General features: G+C 37.5%; 1 protein-coding gene and 1 pseudogene across 2 annotated transcripts in view; both read right to left on the minus strand.

The window, feature by feature from the left end:
* Positions 1-21,123, minus strand: part of GALK2 (galactokinase 2) — a 117,340-nt gene that overhangs the window by 63,298 nt on the left and 32,919 nt on the right. The gene's annotated exons all lie outside the window — the stretch shown is intronic.
* LOC129064422 (ATM interactor-like) lies at positions 12,396-14,431 on the minus strand (annotated as a pseudogene).

The following is a 21,123-nucleotide window of genomic DNA, read 5'->3' on the forward strand; positions in this document are numbered from 1 at the left end:
TGAGGATGGGTGGCAGGCCTGCAATCTCTGTGGTTTGGCAAGTGTGTCCTGGAACTTCAAGTCCCCTCCCATGGCCCGTGGGTGACTCCCAACCCCAAGGGAGGGTTCTTCAGACAAGAGTTTTGGGCAGCGCAGTCCTGTCTCATCCTTGAGGTCCGAACTGTAGAAAATCAGACTGTTAACAAATCTGGACTCACACGGGTAAGGAAAAGAAGAAAGGGTCATTAGATAATTAACTATTACTTTCCCCCAGCATAATCATAATTGTTAAAATTAGCACCTGTTAATTTTCCCAATATGACTCCAATTATAAAGAAATGAACGCAAACCAAAAAGGAAAAAAAAACTTCTGTGAAACATAGTCTAAAATCATGATCACAAATCATGATCTAAATCAACCAAATCCATAATTTGCTATACACATTTTCCTCAGGAAAAAAAGGGTTCTTTCTATGTTTACAATATTCAGTTCACAAGACTTTGACATGAAGTGGGAAGAATCTTTAGGGTCAGGAAATGGTAGAAAGTATTGAGAGTTGTTACAAGAGAAATAAATTGATTTTACTGAGTTGTGCTCAAATGTTTTATCAAGAGCCATCTACTGAAGGTCATTCTAAGACACAGTCATATGAACGTCACGGTTACATCTATTTTCAGGCTACTGGAGAGGTCATTATCATGTTTTGTGTGCTGCAAAGAATCCATTGGAAGAACTAGAATGATTTCTCTATTCTGATCATAAGACCTATATTGCTTACTATGTTTCCCTTTTTACTTTGGCTTCTAAGAATCTCAGTAAGTAAAATTAAACAAAACAATTACATTAAATAATTAACAGTTGGTTTGTTTTCATTCTTCTCTTCTTTGCCCTGGTTTTCTATTTCTAATTTACTACCTTATTGAAGAAACATTCCTGGTAGTATTTTTTTCAAAAGAAAGTAAATATAGACTTGGCACAAGTAAAAAAAAAAATTAGACATAAGAGGTGTCAGGTAGAATACTCATGTTCAGGGGGCAGTAACGGTCTACTCCAAAAGGAAGAAAAACTGACCAAGAACACTTGTCCTTTGGAAAAAATGTCTGATTGTAATCTCTTTCTCTAGATTTTAATTCCTTGGTGAGCACCTACATAAAGTCATTTCTGACACTCCCCCAAATTATAAATGTTATAAATACTGTTTCAACAAAAGATTACAGCGCAAAAAAAAAAAAAGCATTGGAAAAGGTATTGCATGAACACTCTCCTGGATATAAAGATAGAAATGCCACACAATGGTTTAGCAAACTATTGGCAGAAAGTTTCAAAGGAAGGGTAAATAATTTCTAATAAAACAAGAACTAACCTAAACCAGGAGATGCACCCAGTTGGTAAGGTAATTTGTTACAAAACATATTCACTTCACACAGTTCCAACACATGGCACAATAGATGCTAACACTGTCTAAAGGGAGGTGATAAGAGAAAAGGGGAAAAAAAACCCAATGATGATCACCAAGAGATACCCGTAAGGATGGGCCCCGACTGCTTTGCAAAGTGGAGAATGGGCTCTCTGCTACTGGCCCGAACGGAAGCCTGCAACATCAGCCCCTGTGCCGGCCACCTGTGCCTCATAAGGCAGTTCTGCTTACTTTCCTTCCTCACTTCCTAAGACTTTTCTTTCAGTTATTTTGGGAAGATAAAATGCTTATTTCTAAGGCTGAAGTTTTAGCTCTTCAAAGCATTCTGGAATACTCTGTGCTTTTACTGTCAATAATAAACTAGAAGTTGTAAGCAAGGAGATTTCCTGAGTTCTGTGAGGCGTTCTAGCAAATTATTGAACCTGAGGAGGCGGATGTGGGAACCCCAAATTTATAGCTGGTTGGCCAGAAGTACAAATGACAATCTGGGACTTGCAACTGGCATCTGAAGTAGGGGCAGTCAGTGTTGCAGGACTGAGTTCTTAACTTGTGGGATCTAACACTAAATCCAGGTAGTGTTTTGAACTGGCAGGGAGGGGAGGGGAGAGGAGTGGCGAGGGGAGGAGAGGAAAGGACACCCAGTTGGTGTCTGGAGAGTGAAAGGAAAAAAACCCCACACATTTCGTGTCAGAAATGTTGTAAGTAAAAATAGTTTATACCCTCTTCCTCCAAGGTCCCAGTCACTATTTTTAAGTTCACCGAAACTACTACTTTATTTATGAAACTCATTGTAATGGAGCTTTATAAGATGTATCTCCAGCTACCCCTCCCCATCTCTACCATTTTCTGGGGGCACTGCCCCCGCTCCTCCTTTTCACTCCCCCCACCCAGCTATCACAGGATTACAGCAATACAGCTGTTAAATGCCAGTTCCCCCATCTTCCAAAACACCCACCCCACCCACCGCAGCACAGTCCATATATCCAGGGGTGAGTACCTTACTAACGGACTATTCCCTTCTAGATTCTCTTCTCCAAGGGAAAATTCCCAATGGGGAGTCAGTTTGGGAGTACCTGGGTCTGTTCTATATGATGTTAGAAGCTGTCAGCAGTCATGTTTCTTTACCATGGAGACCAGAGAAGCAGCAGAAGCTGGTCTGAGGATAAAGAATGAAACAGATAAGCAACAAAGAGCAAGGCAAGTGAAAGGGGCAGACCTAACACCACTTAGGTTTCTGTCCATTCCTGAAACCCAGCTATAGCCACAATTTTTGACTGCAAAATGGCCACAGATCCTCCCCTCTCTGTTCCCATTCCCTGGCAACATGACTTTGGAGCTCCTCCTGTGAAAAGGTGAACTCCATTTCCCCACTTCCTGAATCTGGGACTTAATTCGTTTTTGGCCAATGGGATGTGTGGCAAATGTGACACAAAAAGAGACTTGGAAAGCACTTGTACATCGGAGCTTGCCCTCTTGCTGTTCTTGGAAGCCTGAGGCCTTCATTTGAACAAGCCTAGGCTGGCCTGGTGTATGATGAGAGACATGTGGTCCCATCATCCCGGCCGTAAGTAGCAGCGTTGCCTAGCTGATCAGCAGCTGAGAGCAGATGTGTGAATGAGTCCAGCCAAGACAAGCAAAAGCTAAATCTAGTCCAAATGGTTGTTGCTTTAAACCACTAAATTTTGAAAGGGTTTATCACACAGCAAAGGCTGATATACCCCCCCTTTGTATTCCAGAACATATTCCTTGAATGAGCTTTTTCTCTTGCAAACAAGAGTCTTAATAACTCACATTTGTATTAAAAAATATTTGATCTTCGCAGAAGCCAAAAGAATATTCAAATATTCAAACAATTTTAAATATTTTGCTCCATTGAATTAAAAATATGTAAAACTATTCACACAATTCCATTTTATCCTTTCCCAGGCTCCAAGATGATCTCCTCTATAGCTTATCAATTTTTAGTATACATGTATTGCCAAAATAAGTACCCATTGGCCCTTAATAAAAATCAAATTATTATCTGACCTCTGCTTATTTCTTCTACCATAAGCTCCTGCTGCTTTTACCACATCGTCCATGCTCCTGTCAAAGTAAACTGATTTCAGTTTTCTGAATACCTCATGCTCTCTATGCCTCTGTGTCTTTGCAAATGCTTTCCACCTGCATTTATTCAACAAATACTTACTGAGTGCTGACTGTGGGCAAGGAACTGTTATAGGTTATGGGGATACAGCAGGAGAAGAGATGAGACCAAAATCCTATACTCTTCTCATTTTCATAACTGTGGCTAATTGCTCTTTCACTCAGGTTAAATTCATTCAGTAACTCCTCTGGGAAATTTTCATGGCCCCCTAGAACTGAATTACATACTCTAACTCTGTGCTCTATCATAGCACCTCACAGTGTAACACAGCGGTTAAAGCATAGGTTTCCCCCTCTGCAAAATGGGAGGTACAATAATTACCCACTGCACTGAGTTGTAAGGATTATAAAGCCTACTATACAGTGAGTGCACAATAAATGTTGGCTCAGTTATTGGCCAACCAGGACTCCGTATCCCACACCACCTCTGGATTTTTCCACCTACCATTCCCTCAGTCTGCAACCTCTGCTCAAGTGTCACCTTATCAGACAGACTTTCCCTTACCTCATTAAAATGTATTAATATTCCTGCCCTTCTACATCTCATACCCTGCTTTGTTTTTCTTTAAGGCTTTACAGCCTTCTGTTATCTTTTCATTTATTTTCTGTCTCCCCTCATCATATGTAAGCTCCATGAGAGCAAGCATGTTTTTAGCCGCCAATCCACCCAAATGCCTGAAAAAATGCCCAGCACAAAATAGATATTCTACAAAAGTTTGCTAATTAGATCAATGTATGCACTAACATACGTAGTTTCCTTGAATGGCAATATTTTTAAGAGGTACAAAGATTGTATTTTCATCACAATCATCAAGGTGGCACTGAGTCTAATCTTTGGTCATTAAGACTATGGATTATTTTTTATTTAATTTAATTTCTTAACATACTTTTAAATTCTCCAGTATTCTGTAATGAGGATACATTGTTTTTATAATAAGAAAAATAGGTTGCATGGAAACTCTAACCATTCCTGATGAAATCAGGAAAAGCCTGAAGTTACTTAAAATATTTTTTCACCCATTTAAGATGGTATATTGTGCTTCCCACTTCTATACATGACTCTAGGAACCTGCAGCTCACAAACTAGTCTTCAGAACTAAAGTTCACACTTGAAAACTGTTTCACTGCCATTATTTTTAGTCAATATTTACAAATTTTAACTATAACATTTCAATTAGAAAATATTTAACTGATCTGAAAGGTCTGGTCAACAAGCAAAAACTCTCACTTTTCTACTTTATAACAGCTACTTAATGCCTATCTCCTTTCTCCAGTGGGGAGAAAACCAAGAAGCAGAAAAATAAAGCCAAGAGCATGAGACTGATCACAAGTATGGAGAATAAAATTAGATATAAAGGAGGTGTTTCCACATTCAAGAGAGATCTGTACCTTTAGAACCACCTCCATTTTTGGTAGCAAATTAGGCATTATAGCTTTGTTGCCTCTTTTGCTCCCAGTGTAATAGCTCCTTCCCCAGAGAATGTAAGAGGCTGGGGATAAAATTCAGAAATTTCAAGTTGAGGTCCAAAAGGAACAGTCTTTGGCTAGTACCAGTACTACGACGACTCCACTAATTCACATGCTTGGATTAATGGGAGAGATATATATATGAAAGACAAAGCCTATTAGCAACTGGTAGGACCCAGGACCTGGCACAAGTACCTGAAACTAGGGATACAGTCACATTTTTAACAACCCGTGTGGAACAGACTCCCAACTACTCAAAATGGACATCAGCCATAGGGGAGGAAACAGACATTGGTGGATCAGACTTCCCTGGAACATAACAAACCTTGAATAAATGGGGATAAATAAATAAATCTTCTGGATTTTGTAAATTATATGAGCCCAAATAATTATCTACCTTATCACCAGCAAATTACCATGTGGCAAAGAAGACTACTTTTTTTTTTCTTAATTTAGTTAGGCACCTGACTGCACAATGGGGATCCAGAGATTTAAAAAGGGATAGTCTCTGTGACTGAAGACCTCACCATAATCTAGAACGAAACATCTTTGCAATACAAAATGGAAAGCACTATAACAAAATTAGAGGTTATACTGTGGCTTCATAGGCCAAGGAGCTTTAATCGAAGCCGGGGGTGGGGAGGGTCCATTAAAGGATTTTACACCTACAGATTTAACCGCCGTTCCAGACGACCATCTCACAAAAGCCTACCAATGACAGGGTACTGAGTGAGCAAGCACATGCAAATGGCTCAGTAGCCAACAACACAGCTACCCATCTGCCTTCTGTAGATGAGGCACCAACCTCACAAGCAAAGGACAGCACTGTTTAGCTTTTCTTTCCTATAACGTACCAACTAGATGACTAGAGAAACTTAAAAGATCAAATGACCACCCTGACTTCTATCAACACCACCCACCTGGGAAGAAAAAAGGTCAATACACACAAGAAAGCACGCACATGACAGGCAGCCGTCTGCCCATGTCAAGCCACTCTTATGTCCACCTGTTCTCTGCAGAAGCTCTGGCTTAAATCTAACATTTATCTAGATGGGCTGCCAGTATCATTTTTACAGTAAGATATAGTACTGATCAACCTTTTAAAATCTAACATAAAGCTTTTAAAAATTAAGCCTGTGAAGCATAAACCCCTGAAAAGATTACAATAATCAGAGATACAGAGACATGTAAATATTTGTTAGTCAAACCAAATTCGTGTTGACTGGTATTTTCTCTGGAGCCTGACCATGTCATTACACTGAAATGTGATATATACAAACCCTGAGTGACTGCAAGTGAAATAATGTGACCCTATACACACAGTGACAGTTTAAAATTACATTTGCTTGGGTTATTTTTATGTTAGACATCGCAAACAGTTTATTCTAAGCTTAGTACATTTTGTTTTCTAAACAAAACAATGGAGAACATGAAAAGACTTAAATAGCAGTGCAACAATGAAGGATTTTAATTCCTTGACAAAGCTGAGAATTTGTGATTTTTAAGTCATCAGTATTTTCATTCATTCAACAAACATGCATTGAGTGTTTTATTAATTAAAACACAGAAGAGAAGATTAATAAAATATGTTACAATATCTACTTGCACTTTTAAAAGACTTTTTAAACTATCTTTTAAATTCTCTTTTTATAAAAAGGGAATTTATATCACATACCTAAACTAAGGCATTCTTTTGGATAAGCATCAGATTTTCTGTCTCTATGTATTAGAATACTTTTTATCTTTTTACAATATATACAAATATTGAATCATTATGTTGTACATCTGAAGCTAATATGTTATACATCAATTATCTCAATAAAAAATAAATCAAAAATATTTTAATTTAATGGAATAAGCAGATATTATGTGATATAATTCACTGAAAAGGACATCACCTATGCAGCATTGCTGGGGGCAAAAAAGTTCATCTTGATCTATTAACAAGGCAACCATCCTGATAAATTCAAATTGAAGGAATTTAACCACCAACAATTGGCTTGGACTCTTCAAAATGTTACTGTCAAGAGAGATTAAAAAACTGGGGAACTATTCTAGAATAAAGGAAACTAAAGAAACATGAAAATTAAAGGCAATGATTACATCAGAAAAAGTAAAAAGAAAAAACAGGGAAAGTTTTAAAGGACATTGTTATTGGGGCAATCGGGAAATTTTAACATGGACCTCAGACCTATGTCAATAACGTCTACAATTAGTTCTCAAATTGTTCAGGAAAAACAAGTAGAGGAAAAGACAGAGCATTTTGTGGCAAAATGTTCACAAGAATCTAGATAAGAGATATGTGCATATTCATTGACTATTCTTGCACTTTTTCTACACATTTGAAATTTCCTCATAATAAAAAGTTCAGAAAAAGTTTTAAGTGCTACATTAACAATCCGTCTAATTATGTGTGTGATATTTAACATTGTTGTGAACAAGTAACAATGGATCAGACTTTTTACAATGTTTTCCCACCAAAAATTGAAGCACATAAGTGAAAATTTCTAAATATAAAGGCATCTTGCATTAAAACATGTATCTTCAAAATATTCCTAAAGGAAACACACATTTTAAATTTTTTTCTGATAACTTGTTTTCTTTATCACCAAATTTTTTTTCTTAAACATAGCAACCTTATATGAGGAATTAAAACATTTGAAATTAAAATATTTTGTCATGAAAACAAACAAGAATACAACTTAAATTATAAAAATAAAAAAGAACACTCTCCTTTCTTTACAATGTAGAGTTGTTTCCAGCACATAGAATTTATGCTTTACTTTTTTTATTTTAAATTCTACTGATTTCTTGTATTTGTGCATATATTTTACAAAATACTAACACAATCTTATCAGAAGAAGAAACATTAATCAGATAGTCTCTGATGCTCTTGTAACCACAGGAGTCATGACCAATTTTAACTTCCCTGGAACTTACTTAAATTATAGGAGATTATGGGCTTTGATGGCCACACATAAAGTCCCACAGTGCCTGCTTCCAGTTGATTTAAATAAACACAGTCAAAATTAACAACCGGTTAATAGCCCAGAGTGTCTTCTTATGTGGGATGTTACCCAAGGTCTTTGAAACAATTATATTTTATTTTCATGCTTAAAATAATTAAATCAACATATTGGTCAAAGAGTAACCTGGGTGGCACTCATTAAAATCTGTCATTTGAAAGTGATACACAAAAAAAAGTCAACCTACTTTTATGTTGTCCTTCATAAGATCATATTGGTGTCGACACAAAGCAGAGCAACCAAGTGTCAACAGCACAACCTGAGCTTCCAGAAGATAAATTTAAAGAACTTTCCCTATTCATTATACAAAACAAAATGAAATTGAATTCCCCGTGCCTGCTCCCACCATAGCTCCAAAGAAGCTATGATATTCCATGGGAAATAATTTAATTACAGGGTAAATTACTTTTAACATGTCAAATTGCCAACATAGTTGAATAATCTACATATATGAAAGAAAACCTTAGTATATGTTAACTTGGACGGTGAGATACCCAGAAACAAATCCTTTCTTCTCTGAAAAGTTTTACTCTTTAAAAGATTTATTTTTTAAAAAATTAAAAAAGAAAAACAATAGGAATTATGGCTTTCACATTACTCACTTTAGTCATTTATTGTGGGATCTCTTGGCATGTAACAGTGAAATGGTAACTAGAGAAATGCGATGAAATTGTAAATAAGGGTAAAAAGCATAAATTATACCACACTAAACAGAATAGGATTTAATAATAAAAATTAGCTAACTTGAGGTAACTGGAGCTATTTACAACGCTTAACTCTAGCCAGTATCAAAGGTCTGGGACTTTCTCAGGCAAATTCCAATAGCTTCACAATCCAGTGTCTTACAGCAAGGGGGGACCTTTAAACTACTAAGCAATAATTTGACTGGAAAGCTCAATAGATACAGTTTTTCCTCTTTAATTTTGTTCCTCCCCCCCCTCCAATGTTAAGGCTATAGTTTAATAATGACCATCTATGATTCCCTAGACAGGCTGAGGCAAATGGACTCCTGGCCCCTGTGCTCTGCTCCAACTGGAACTCCCATTACAAAGCAGCAAAGGAGACAAGAAAAAGCCAAGTTTGAAATCCACTAGAAAAGCCCAGTCCAGAAACACAGAAGCTGCCCTTGGGGGTGCCTACTGACTCTACTTTCACCTAACCTTAGCCACCCCAAAGAAGGAGTAGGGAAGTCCACCTGCCAAGGCCCTGGGGTATCCCTGCTATCATGGCTCTCTGCACCCACAAATAGCTCCTTATTTGCAGAATCAGCAAGACTGCAGCCAAAGAGTATTACCAATTCCCTCAGGAGAATTTCACAAACCCACAAAGTTGACTTTATACAGAGAAGAAAGGTTGAAAATAGCTACTAGTTAAATGTATAATATACTTCAACTTAAATTAAACCCTATATCCTCATCTTATTGCTACCCACAATAATACTCAATTTTTCCAACAAACAATAATCATTTTAACTGGTAATTTTTTCTCTTCTTCACTTCTCTTTCTTCAATTCTTTTTACTAACCACTTAACCTAAAGTAGTTTTTCTCCAAGTCATTATCCACCATTGCTTTACTTCATTCTCCGTATAGAATTAACCCTATGTGAATGTATCTTGTCACTTATTCGTTTCTTGTATCTGGGTCTCCCTTTTAGGCTGTAAGCTCTTCATCTTCCTTATTGCCCCAGTTCTAGAGCAGTGCCTAGTTCAATAAACATTTTTGAATAAAGGAACGAAAAGTATGGTTTTTTCTACTGTTCTAATCTATTTGGTACCCCTGAAACTCAGAATTAGAAGGAAAGGAAAAAGACTTTCAGTGAAACTAGCCTAATCATTTTCCAGTGATACAGAATGCTTCACCTGCAGCCAGAATCTGTTTTTCAGTAACTGGAATGAAGAAAGGGAGAAAGAAAGAAATTATATCCATTAATCCAAATTCTAAACAATATCCAGTCATACTTCTAAAGCATCTGATATATTCAGTAACCAAGGAAAATTTAATTTGTAAAATACTCTTTTCCTTGGTCATTCATTTTGGGGATACCTGGATGAAATATTATTAAATTATTTTTATATGCCTATATTATTCATTGCCTACTGGCTTCACTGAGAAGTTCCATAAATACCTTATCTTTTAGTCTCACTTCTAGCATTTTCACCTAAGATTTGATTCCAGCCTTTTGCTTTTATAATCATCAAAGACCTTGGAATACTGAGTCGGAATATTCAGTTAGTACAAAAAAGTCACAATATTCTTGCTATTGTGCACCCTGACTTTGAAATATTAATACTTATAAATTGCTCAATGTGCTTTTAAGAGCGTGAGCTACTAGAAATTAAATAGGAAACAATACTCAAAAGAGAAAATAAAATTATATCCATAGAAACTAATCCTAAAAATTAAATCTGACAAATAGGAAAATTGATGACAACAACCAAAAAAATGAGTTTTTATTAGATTTTTCAAAGATAGTAAACACAATCACTTCAAGGGGTATGGGTATTTGCAAATTAGGTCAATACACTTAAGTTTTAATGGCAGGAAATATGCAGTGTAGCTTTGAAAGACTTCACAGTGATTTATGGTGCTTCTGAGTCTTTCCTTGGAGCCACAGGAAGCTGGATTTCACTTTCTGTTCTCACCCTCACTTTTTTTTGTTCTTCTGTTTTTCTTTTTCCTTTTTTATTTATTCATTTATTTTAATTAAAACTAAGAGCTTTCTGCCCAGCAGTAAAAACACGCGTGCTCAATTAAAGAGTTTGGTTACCCCAGTATCTCCATCTAGTGGGCATTGAGATTATACAGCTTATTTTATCCAATAAATTCTTAATTTCCAAGTTTATGAAGCAAAGTAATTGCAAGAAAGGCAGGAAAAAGAAAGGCAGCAGTTATTTCCCTTGAGGATGGAACTGTCAGTCAACAATATCAGGAGAATTGTGTTACACCATTATGTTGTAACAAGTACCTAAGCCCCGAGTGTTCTAGTATTGCTAAAGTTAGGACATCGCTTTCCAGCGTTTTCATTTTCCCATTGATGATTTTGTTGTCACTAAGATCTAGAATCTTGAAAAATTTATTAGAAGATTTAGACGTCATATAAGCATTAGTTTAATTATTATTAGGCAACTCTTCATAAAATGATAGTTTTAAGAACTGTTTTACATCTTGGATCACAGAATGTTAGTGCAAGATGGGACCTCAAAGATTTAGTAGTCTCAATTCACTATTTTACTACTGAGTAAACAGACCTAGAGACAGAGACTTCCCTTCAGTTATAAAACTAGAGAATAGTAGCACCAGAATTCAGACCCAGGACTGTTTTTCAGTCCCGTACTTCGCAAAGTAAAAATAAATTCAATCTCCTACGAGAAGATACTGCTTGCTTTGAAACAAAATATCCATTTTACATTTTTATTTAACTCATCAGAATATAATACTAATAACAGACAAAAATGGCTGTTTTGCAGACAATGAAGACGGTGATGAGAATTCACTAATTTAAATCAAAACTAATCAACCACCTCCTTTATGCCAGGCATTGTAAAGGTGCTCACAAGAAAGTTATATGATTTATTTCCTTCTTCAGGGAGAAAAGTTTTTTTAAGTTATTTACTATTTGTCAGACTGGCTGCATCTCTTTTCTTCTTAACAGATCTGTATGTCCTTCAAGATTAAAAAGGCATTTCCATTGTCGATTACCACTACCTTGCCCAAGCCCTTGAAGGGCTGAATGCACCTGAGCCTATCCACCCAATGACTGTGCCCTCCAGTTTTATCATGTTGTTGCTATTGTTGAAGACCTTAAGGGGAAGTAGAGACAACATTAACATGCTACTAAAGTGAAATTTGCCATATCTCTTTGATATATGACATGAAAAGATGTTTAAACTATCTAATAATCAAAGTTATGTCCTTGACAGCATCTAACAGACTGGAAAAGATTTAAAAGATTGATAGAGTGTTAGTAAGGCTGTGGGGAAATGGATTCTCATGTAATGTTGTTCCATATTTGTTGATAAAATCTTCCTAGATGACAATTTGACAATGAATTTGCAAAGTTAAAATGATCAGGAACAAGGCAAGGATGTCCCCTCTCGCTACTGGTTTTCAACATCATACTGGAAATCCCTGTTAGTACAATAAGACAAGAAAAAAAATGAAAGGTACAGATTAGGTAGGAAGAAATAAAACTGTCTTTGTTTGTAGATGAAATGATCATCTATGTAGAAAATTCAAAAGAATCAACAAAAAAAAGAACCCTGGAAACATGTATAAAGGACCCATGGACAAGCCAAAGGGGGGAAGGATTGAAGGTGGGAGGTGGAGGTGGGTGGGGCAGGGGAAATTGTAAATGCCATCTCACTTGTGGACTCCACTTTTAAAAGTTGGAGACTTATGCATGGTTCTGCACGTTTGGGTTTCTGCAGAGCTGAACCGATATTCCATCGTGTTCCAGGCCAAACTGGCAAGTAGAAAGTCATCCTTTGCTCTTTGAGTTTCATCGCTGGTAAAGAACAAGCCCCTTAGGGTTTCAAAGCCAGAAAGCAAGACCTGTGTTTCTGTACTATTCAACTGAACTTTGCTTTCTAGAGCAGATGTTTTTAGCAGTGGAGATTTTTTCAGTTTGGGTCTCTATATCAGATGAATCAGTACTCATGAAAAAGCTAGAGTGTTTCAGAACACTTACCAGAAGCAGATGAGGGCTGCTGTCGAAAGGAAGTTTAAGTCTGTCTGTGTCTACGCGTCAAACATTTCAAGGCCTAAGAAATTAGAATTTCCCCTTCAATGGTAAGGCTGGGCAGAGGTGTCTGCACATAAGAAGTCATTTGGATCTCCTCTATGTCCAGTGATTCTAAGACTGGTTCAGTGGTCATGATGCTAAGCTCACTCTCTTCAGTTTGAGTCTGGATATTTGAGGCCAAAGAGAACTCTTTGATATCGAAATCAGTTGCAAAATCCTGGGCTGGGCCGGGTGTCAGGTCCAGTATTCATGTCAGACCAAAGACTACGTCCCGCAGATTACTTGACAAGGTGTTTTCTAAATCACTTAATAAATCTAGAGTTTGGGTCTGACTATCTGTCATGTTCTGTGAAGCAAGCATACTGCTCTGTGCACTGAAATTTAAAATTGGTGCAGATTTCTCAATATCTTGATTTAAAGTCCTACAGTGGTTCTGAGGTAACAAACCCTGAGTTACAGTCTCTCCTACTAAGCTGCTGCCTATAATATTGACTGTAGAAACATGGTATGATGAATAGACACTCTCAAAAATGTCTCCATACATTAAAGCTTGGTCCATCTATACTTGATAATCTGTTGGACTTTGCATTCCATTGGTATGAGTTTCTCTGGAAATCAAGTATGACTGGAAACAGGCATCTAAAATGCATCAGTTTGAACAGCTGAAGATGAAGTTACCTTGAACTGGGCAAAAACATGTAAGTATGAACACTAATGAGAAGGAAAACTTGAGAACCAAACGTCAAAGCAGTTTGAGAACAAGACAACACAAAGGAATCAGGGCTCACCGCTGTACAGAAAGTATAGTGTTGCCTGGCATAAGACAGATCTGTCTGTACATTGATTGAAGAAATGCTGGTCTTTTGACATGTGTTCCCTAGTTCTTGTAAAGGGTTAGATGGACTTTTACCCAAGCTCACTTGAACACCTTTACTCGCTGGCTCAACAGCAACAGGATTTACAATTTTTGGAAGAGGGAGCCCCTCCTTAAGATAGCAGGCTTCCAAATCAAGGCTGATGATCAGGGTTCCTATTGACAAGGGCAGCCAGTGCACAGCACCCAGGGCAGAGTCCTGATGATTGACACTTGACACCACAGACTGGGCTGAGGAGTCAGCTGTGGGCGCAAAGGCATAGGACAAAACTGCACAATAGGTAGTGTAGCCAAGGCCTTTCTGACTTTGACAAAGCAACTTCTGAGGGTACCTTAGAGCTGTGAAGAGTCTTCTTTCTGGCATTACGGCCACAACAGTCTTCAAAAGGAGCAACTAGTTTTATTTCTGAAATTTCTAATTCTTGAGTGTCTGGTCTTGGGGTTGGTTGGTCTTACTGCAGAACCTTGGTTGTGCAGGCAGTTTTCCATTCTCCTTTTCTTACCAAGTGGATTCCTGTGTTCTGCAGGGATCTCATGGCCAGTTCGGTAGATGTGGGACTCTAATACAGCTCTACTGGCAAAGGGACAGCTACACGTGCACTGGAAGGTCTTGCTACAACCCTCTGCATGTCTTTTTCAAGTCCCACTCAGTGCCATAGGAATTGCTGCACGACATTTATGCTTCCTTTTTGGTGTTCATTTTCATAAAGTGCTATTGTATAAGAGAAAATGGTCTGCCAGGGCCTTTTTGTGGATTTATTGATGATAGCCATTCTGACAGGTGTGTGGTGATATCTCATTGTGGTTTTAATTTGCATTTCTCACATCAAAGATGTGATGCATCTTTTTATAAATCTTTTGGCATTTTTTCTTTTATTAAAGTATAAGTTACACAATAAAAGTGTATGAAGCATAAAATAAAGCTCAATAATTTGTCACAAAGAGAACACCCATGTAACCACCATCCAGGTTAAGAAACAAGTACTGCCAGCACCCTAGAAAGTCCCTTCATGACCCCACCTCATCATTTCCCTTCCCTAATCCCAAAGGGGAGCTATTATCCTGAATTCTTCCTCTGATTTGCTGAGAGTTTTTTTAATCATGAAAAAGTGTTATATTTTATCAAATACTTTCCTTTACCTACCAAGATACCATATGCTTTATTCTGTTAATTATGTTGAATTTCAATTGATATATCACCCTTTAATCTTATTATATGACTGGATTAACTAACTAATAATATTGTTTAGAATTTTTTGCATCTAAGTTCATGAAAAAAATTGACCTACAATTTTCTTTTCTTATACTGTCTTTGGGTCAGATTTGGTATCAAGGTGTTACATTTGGTTTGGTAACAAGGCTATAGTGGCCTTATAAAAGAAGTTGAGAAAGGTTCTCTGTTTTCATATTTTTTGGAGAAATTTGTATATGCTACTTTTGTGTGACATTTCTCTTTTTGTGATCATCCAATCTCCCCAACTAAATTGGAAATTCATGAAACCCAAGGACTATACATAGGGTTTTCTGTATCCTAAACATTTAACCCTTTGTTTTGGATATGGCAGGATTTGGGGGGAAAAAACTGTTATCTTGACAATGAGTATAAAATAGGTCAAACTATAAAAAAATATTCAGCAACTGGCTGGTGTGGCTCAGTGGACTGAACACCGGCCTGCAAACCAAAGGGTCGCCAGTTCGATCCCCAGTCAGTGCACATGCCAGGGCTGTGGGGCAGGTCCCCAGTATGAGGTGTGCAAGAGGCAACCACACATTGATGTTTCTCTCCCTCTCTTTCTCCCTCCCTTCCCCTCTGTCTAAAATAAATAAATAAAATCTTTTTTAAAAAATTCAATTCACATTATTAAGCATATACATGAAAAATCATAATTCACTTACATCTACTTTAGGACATTAGAAAGATCATAGAATCTTAGGGCTGAACACATCTCCAGTGTGCTCCCTGCGTCTACAATGCTGATCTCATTACATCATAGGTAACAGCATGGCTGAGTGGGCAAAGAAACTATTTTGAATCAAATCTACTGAGCTGGAACCCAGACAACCCTATTCACAAGTGATTTGTCTTTGGTCACATTATATAAATTCTCTGAACCTCAATATTTTCTTCTGCAAAGCTGAAATAAAAACTTGCTATATAAAGCTACCATGAGATCAGAGATGATGTATATGTAACATCTAGGCTCTATGGTAATTTTTTTTTAAACGGCATCTTTTAAATAAATTCTAACACAACTTTAAAATCGTATTTTTCCATAGTAAGCTTCAAATCATTGTGTCTCCAGAACTGCAGAGCATGCCTTAAACGGCCTCCCTTAGTTAACCTTCTCCTTTTGAGCCACTTTCTTCTCTGTACAGTGCAGTTTGTCTCCCTACTTAAAAAATTTCATACCATTACAAGAACTTCCCTGACTACTAATTGATTTCCCATCTTACCTTTTTTCTTGCTAAATTCTTCCCCTAAACCCTTCCAAAATCTCCCATCAGGAAAACCAGGGAATTAGGAATATTCAACAAATGTAACTGATTTGCCCCTGTGAATTTAAAGAAACAGCTAGCTATTCTTACTCTCACTTTAAAAACAGAAATTGAGACATACAAGTTACAGAGTAAATTGTCACAAATGGGGACTCAGTCGAGGGCCTTTCATTGCCCTGATTATCAAATATTAGGTAACTTTTCCTCAAAATGGTTACCATCACTTCTGTGAAATACAAATGCATGAAAATAGATGACAAACCTGTATGCATTTAGTAAGGGGATTATTTATTCTTGTATTTTCATTTTTTGGTTATTTTCACTGCACAAAAAATGTAGTAGTAAGGGCTATGCACATATGTAGTGTAATTAATATCACCTGCATTGTCGCATTATGTTGGATAATATTTAAATTATCACTGTGTGCAAACCGAAGTTTGGAGGCCTGGAAACATGGTGACCTAATAATGATAAGGATCTAAGGATCACAAGAAAAGTTCAAAACACAATCAGGCACAAATTTGCAGCAATAGTGGTTTCATTTGAAACCGCTTGGAAAGAGTGACCCATATTCCTCCGATCGGCTGCTCCTTAATTAGTCTTGTTTGCCTTAGTTTATGCTAAAGGCAAACATGTATTTAGCCTAGTAAGGGAAATGGAAAAAAAACAGAGGTGACCTAAACAATCTCTGCAAAGTAAGGCTTCTAATCTGCAATCAAATAGCTGAGTCATATCATCCAGTAAACCCAAATTACTCAAAATCATTAAATAAATGATTCGGCCTCCAATTCTACATCTAAAAGGAAAAAATATATATATATAGCCAGAGATACAAACACCATCCCACATAACTAAAAGAAACTTCATTCTTTTTTTATGGGTAAAACTATGTGAATGATTTTATATTGAAGTAATAACAATATTAACTTAAATTTTCAAACATTTTAAACAAGGCCACCCAGTGTTAACCCTAAGCACTCCTGGTTTTTGTACCAGGGAGCACATGGCTTCAGTCCATGTTCAACACTTAATTAAAGGAGTCTTTTCAAAGATTGTTTTCTGGATTTACCATCTTCTTAGAGGCCATGCTGCTGCAGTTCATTAGCAGTCAACATCTGGCTGGAATGTTTTAAACTACCATTTTCCTTAACCATTGTATGGATAAGGTATTTGCTATTCTAAGCAAAGTGACACAATGTCCTTGCATGGACTTCTAAACATAATAATTAGTGACAGTGCAAATTGTTTTCTGATTTTTCGTACACCATGTAGCAAACTGCTATTAAAACATTCAAATCATAGTTTAAACCTTTGTATAATTATGAGATTCTTTTCATTTTATAATGTAGACCATGTCTTTACTTTTGAAGCACAAGGTCTCATTCTGAAAGCCAAGAAATACTTAACTTAAATGTAGCTATATGCAAAGAAAAATATAGTCATAAACTTTCTCAAGAAAACAGCCTTATAAACTCAGGAAAATGAAAACTTGGACATATTTGGCACAAAACGTTTAACATTCCACTTACTCTGCTTCTGAACCTCAAAGGTCCCTTACACAGTATGGATTTCAAACTGGAAAAACACTCCTCTGAAAAGAGTATCAGCTCATGTCTACATAACTAATTTGCCCCTGAAATTAAGTTAACTAAATCTGTTCAGGGACTTAAGCAACTAGAAAACATCCCTGTAGTCAAATAAGGTTTTAAGAGGAATTTCATGAGGCTGCATAAGAATTTCTAGGCCTCAGCTGACACATATTTATAAGCCTGGCTGAGAGAACTGTTATAAGACACTTACGGGTTCACTCTGCCTGAAATGCCCTTGGGCCTCTCCCAATGCTTAGATTCAAGACACAGCCTTCCCTTCCTTCAAATGTTTTTAGAACTCACCACTTACTTAAAATATTCCCTGTTTAACTTCACCAAAAAGCCATTCTTCAAACTCAAATCCCCGTTTACACATAAAATACTTCACACCTTGTATGTGATAGATGCTCAATTAATAAGTCTTCTGGTAGTATTTCACTATGTGTATTTTAAGTTCCATAATGGCATCGACCATTCTTTTTCTTTTCTTTTTCTTTGTTTCTTTTCTTTTTTTAATTGTTCCCTCCATGCCAGGATAGGGTACAGTGTGGTACTCCCAGCTGAAAGAACTCACATCAATACAAACCGCATCTTGCCGTCCTTGGCTCACAGCCCTCCAAAAGCTTTCTATTCCAGTTGGAATGACATCCAAGTAAGACCCTACACAACGTGGCCTCTGACCACTCAGCTCACCTCCCACCACTCTGCCGCCCCCCACCCCCTCACCACACCGGACCCACACGGGCCTCTGCTATTCTTGGATGGAGACAAACACACGCCCTTCGGGCTTTTGCACTTGTGGTTCCCTCTGCCTCACCTCTCTGCCCGCTCCCTCAAGTCTCTGTTCAAACGTCTCCTCCTTAGGGAGGATTTCTCCTAACTCCCAGTCTAAAATAGCAGCATTCCCTTACCACGGCCTACCTTTCTTCACAGCCCTCGCTGATGTTTGGATAGCTGTTCGTTATCTCCCACCATCACCACAACCACGAGCCTGTATTTAAGTTCCACGAAAGCTGGGGCTTCACCAATTTTATTCACAACTATAGTGCCAGTGTCTATTACAATGCCTGACACATAGTAGGTGTTCAGTAAATGTCAGTAAACCATTGCTTCCAAGACTTAGGAAAAGAAGTTTACACTGGGACTGAAAAGTCTATCTCCTCTGGGACATACTCCCTCACATCCAGTACAATTCCTGTTATGCCAGGCTTCCGAATAATGAACAGGATTTTTTATACCTAACTCTGAGCTTCCCCACCTTCTTCAGTGGACTGCAACCCTCAAGGGAAAGTTTTATGTCCAACTCACACTCTGGGTTACTCAGGGTCAAAAATGCTAAAAATACCCACATATAGAATACCATCCTATCCCACTGCTTCCTGCTGGTCATCTCAACCTTCATCAACCAAGGTAATAAGGGATTTCTCCTCCTCACATTTCAATATGAGGAATACAACTTGGCTGTATATTCTTCTACCATACCCCTCAATCTTCCAAATTGCATCTTCTGAACATCGCTTGCTCAGTCCACCGTCTCATGAATTCAAAATCTATACATCACCCTACCCCACCGCAGCAGAGAAAAGACTTTGTGGGTAGAAGCCAACCTAACACACCTTACTATCCAAGCCTTGCCTTTTAAGGTGCAACCTATCTCCCAAGCCAGCTAGCTATCTCTAATCCAAGATCCTTAAGAGTAACTTAGTCCTTTTTCCTTGGCCTCCAAAGACAACTCTAAGAACAGAAAGAAACTGGACACATCTAGAGCAACCTGAATCCTGAGCTCACAAAATACTGGTTTACCTTACAAAATGTCTCACCAACTAACATTTTCCTGATAGAACACCTCCTGGGTTTTGACACTCAAACATCATAGACAATACACACACATACACACACACACACACACACACACACACACACACACACTCTCTCTCTCTCTACTTATTTGAAAGGTATTTATCTAAGAAAAAAATACACTTAAATCCCCAAACCTAAATATACCATTGTTAACAAAATAGTGTACAAAATACTGGGATACCAGGATTTGACAGAGAAGACACACAGAGTATTACTGGGTAAAGTAACTGCTTGTTAAAAACTATATTAATTGTTTTATGTTCAAGAAGGCTGTTTTAACTATTTTCCATTGCATTTGTGTTATATATATAGAGAGAGAGAGAGAGGAATTTTTACTGTTTTTGTAACATTGTAGAAAATTATTTAGTTGAGTTGAGTAATGCACTATAATTATTCCTATTTAAAATAATAAAAAATAGGCCCCCACTTGTGCAGAGCCTCCGATCTGCGGAATGGACTGCTGCCATTAAGTGGAAGATGCCTGCATTTTCTTGGATTCTTTCACCCAAAACCCATCAACAAGTCTCTCCCTAGGCCTTTCTGATCTGGTCACGGTCCAGCAGCTCATCTGTTCTCAATCTCTAACTTTGGCTCATTGAACCCCTTCTTGCCTCTTCATCTTCCAGCTCCCACAACTGCAGTCATTTGGGTCACCCACTGGCCCTCTTACCTTTCATTCCATTAACCCCTTCCCTCTATCCTTTTCTTTATTTCCAATTAACTTTTGCTTTCACAGGAGGAATATGTGCGTGTAATCTAAACGACCAACTGAGCTAAAAGTATTCTAACTGCAAAAGCAGTCCCCAGCTCTCACCCTCTCAGCCCCTCCCCCGCGCTGTTTGCCCAGAGTCCCTCTCAAGTCTTCACTCTTGCGTTAAGTGATCAAATCTCAGTAAAATGCTATCTCCTGCTTATTCTGTCTTAAAGCTTATCTACCGCCTTCCTATAACGCTAAATGAGAACTTTAGCTCTCTTACACTCACTTTCCCTTCCTCTCAATCTTTCTCAATAAGTCTATGCCAAAAATTTTGGTTAAATCCATATTTGGTGCATTAATTATTAAGATTATTGTGTCTTATGAGCCAAATAATGAAAAATAACTTATTTCCTTTCTGAAATAACTTTTTTCTTTTTCCTATATTTATTAACTCCCCAATTTCCTCATTTGCTTAGTTTTATTTGTATTTCCATCTAAGCCTTCCCAGACCCTAAAACAACTCGGTATTACAACTCTGTAATATCGCTCTCAATCCGTTTTTCCACATGGTCAAACATTGTATTTATCAGGGTTTTTTCCTGTTAAGATTTATCAATTTCACTTTTTCCCTCCCTCTTGTGGTTCTAATCTATACTGAAAGTTTTCTAATGCTGTGTCTCATGAGTGTGAGTTATGCTGGAATTTCCCTTCACTAATGTTCAAAAAATACCCAGCTTCTCTGCCCAATATAGGATTCCTACTCCTAGATCCCATGTCTTCTTTCTTGGTTTTACTCCCCAGTTTTTTGATGGGTTAGATCTTGTAGACTT

This window comes from Pteronotus mesoamericanus, unplaced genomic scaffold (assembly GCF_021234165.1).
Source record: "Pteronotus mesoamericanus isolate MK-2021 breed Mesoamerican mustached bat unplaced genomic scaffold, CSHL_Meso_final contig_164, whole genome shotgun sequence".
In the NCBI taxonomy this organism is placed as follows: Eukaryota; Metazoa; Chordata; class Mammalia; order Chiroptera; family Mormoopidae; genus Pteronotus; species Pteronotus mesoamericanus.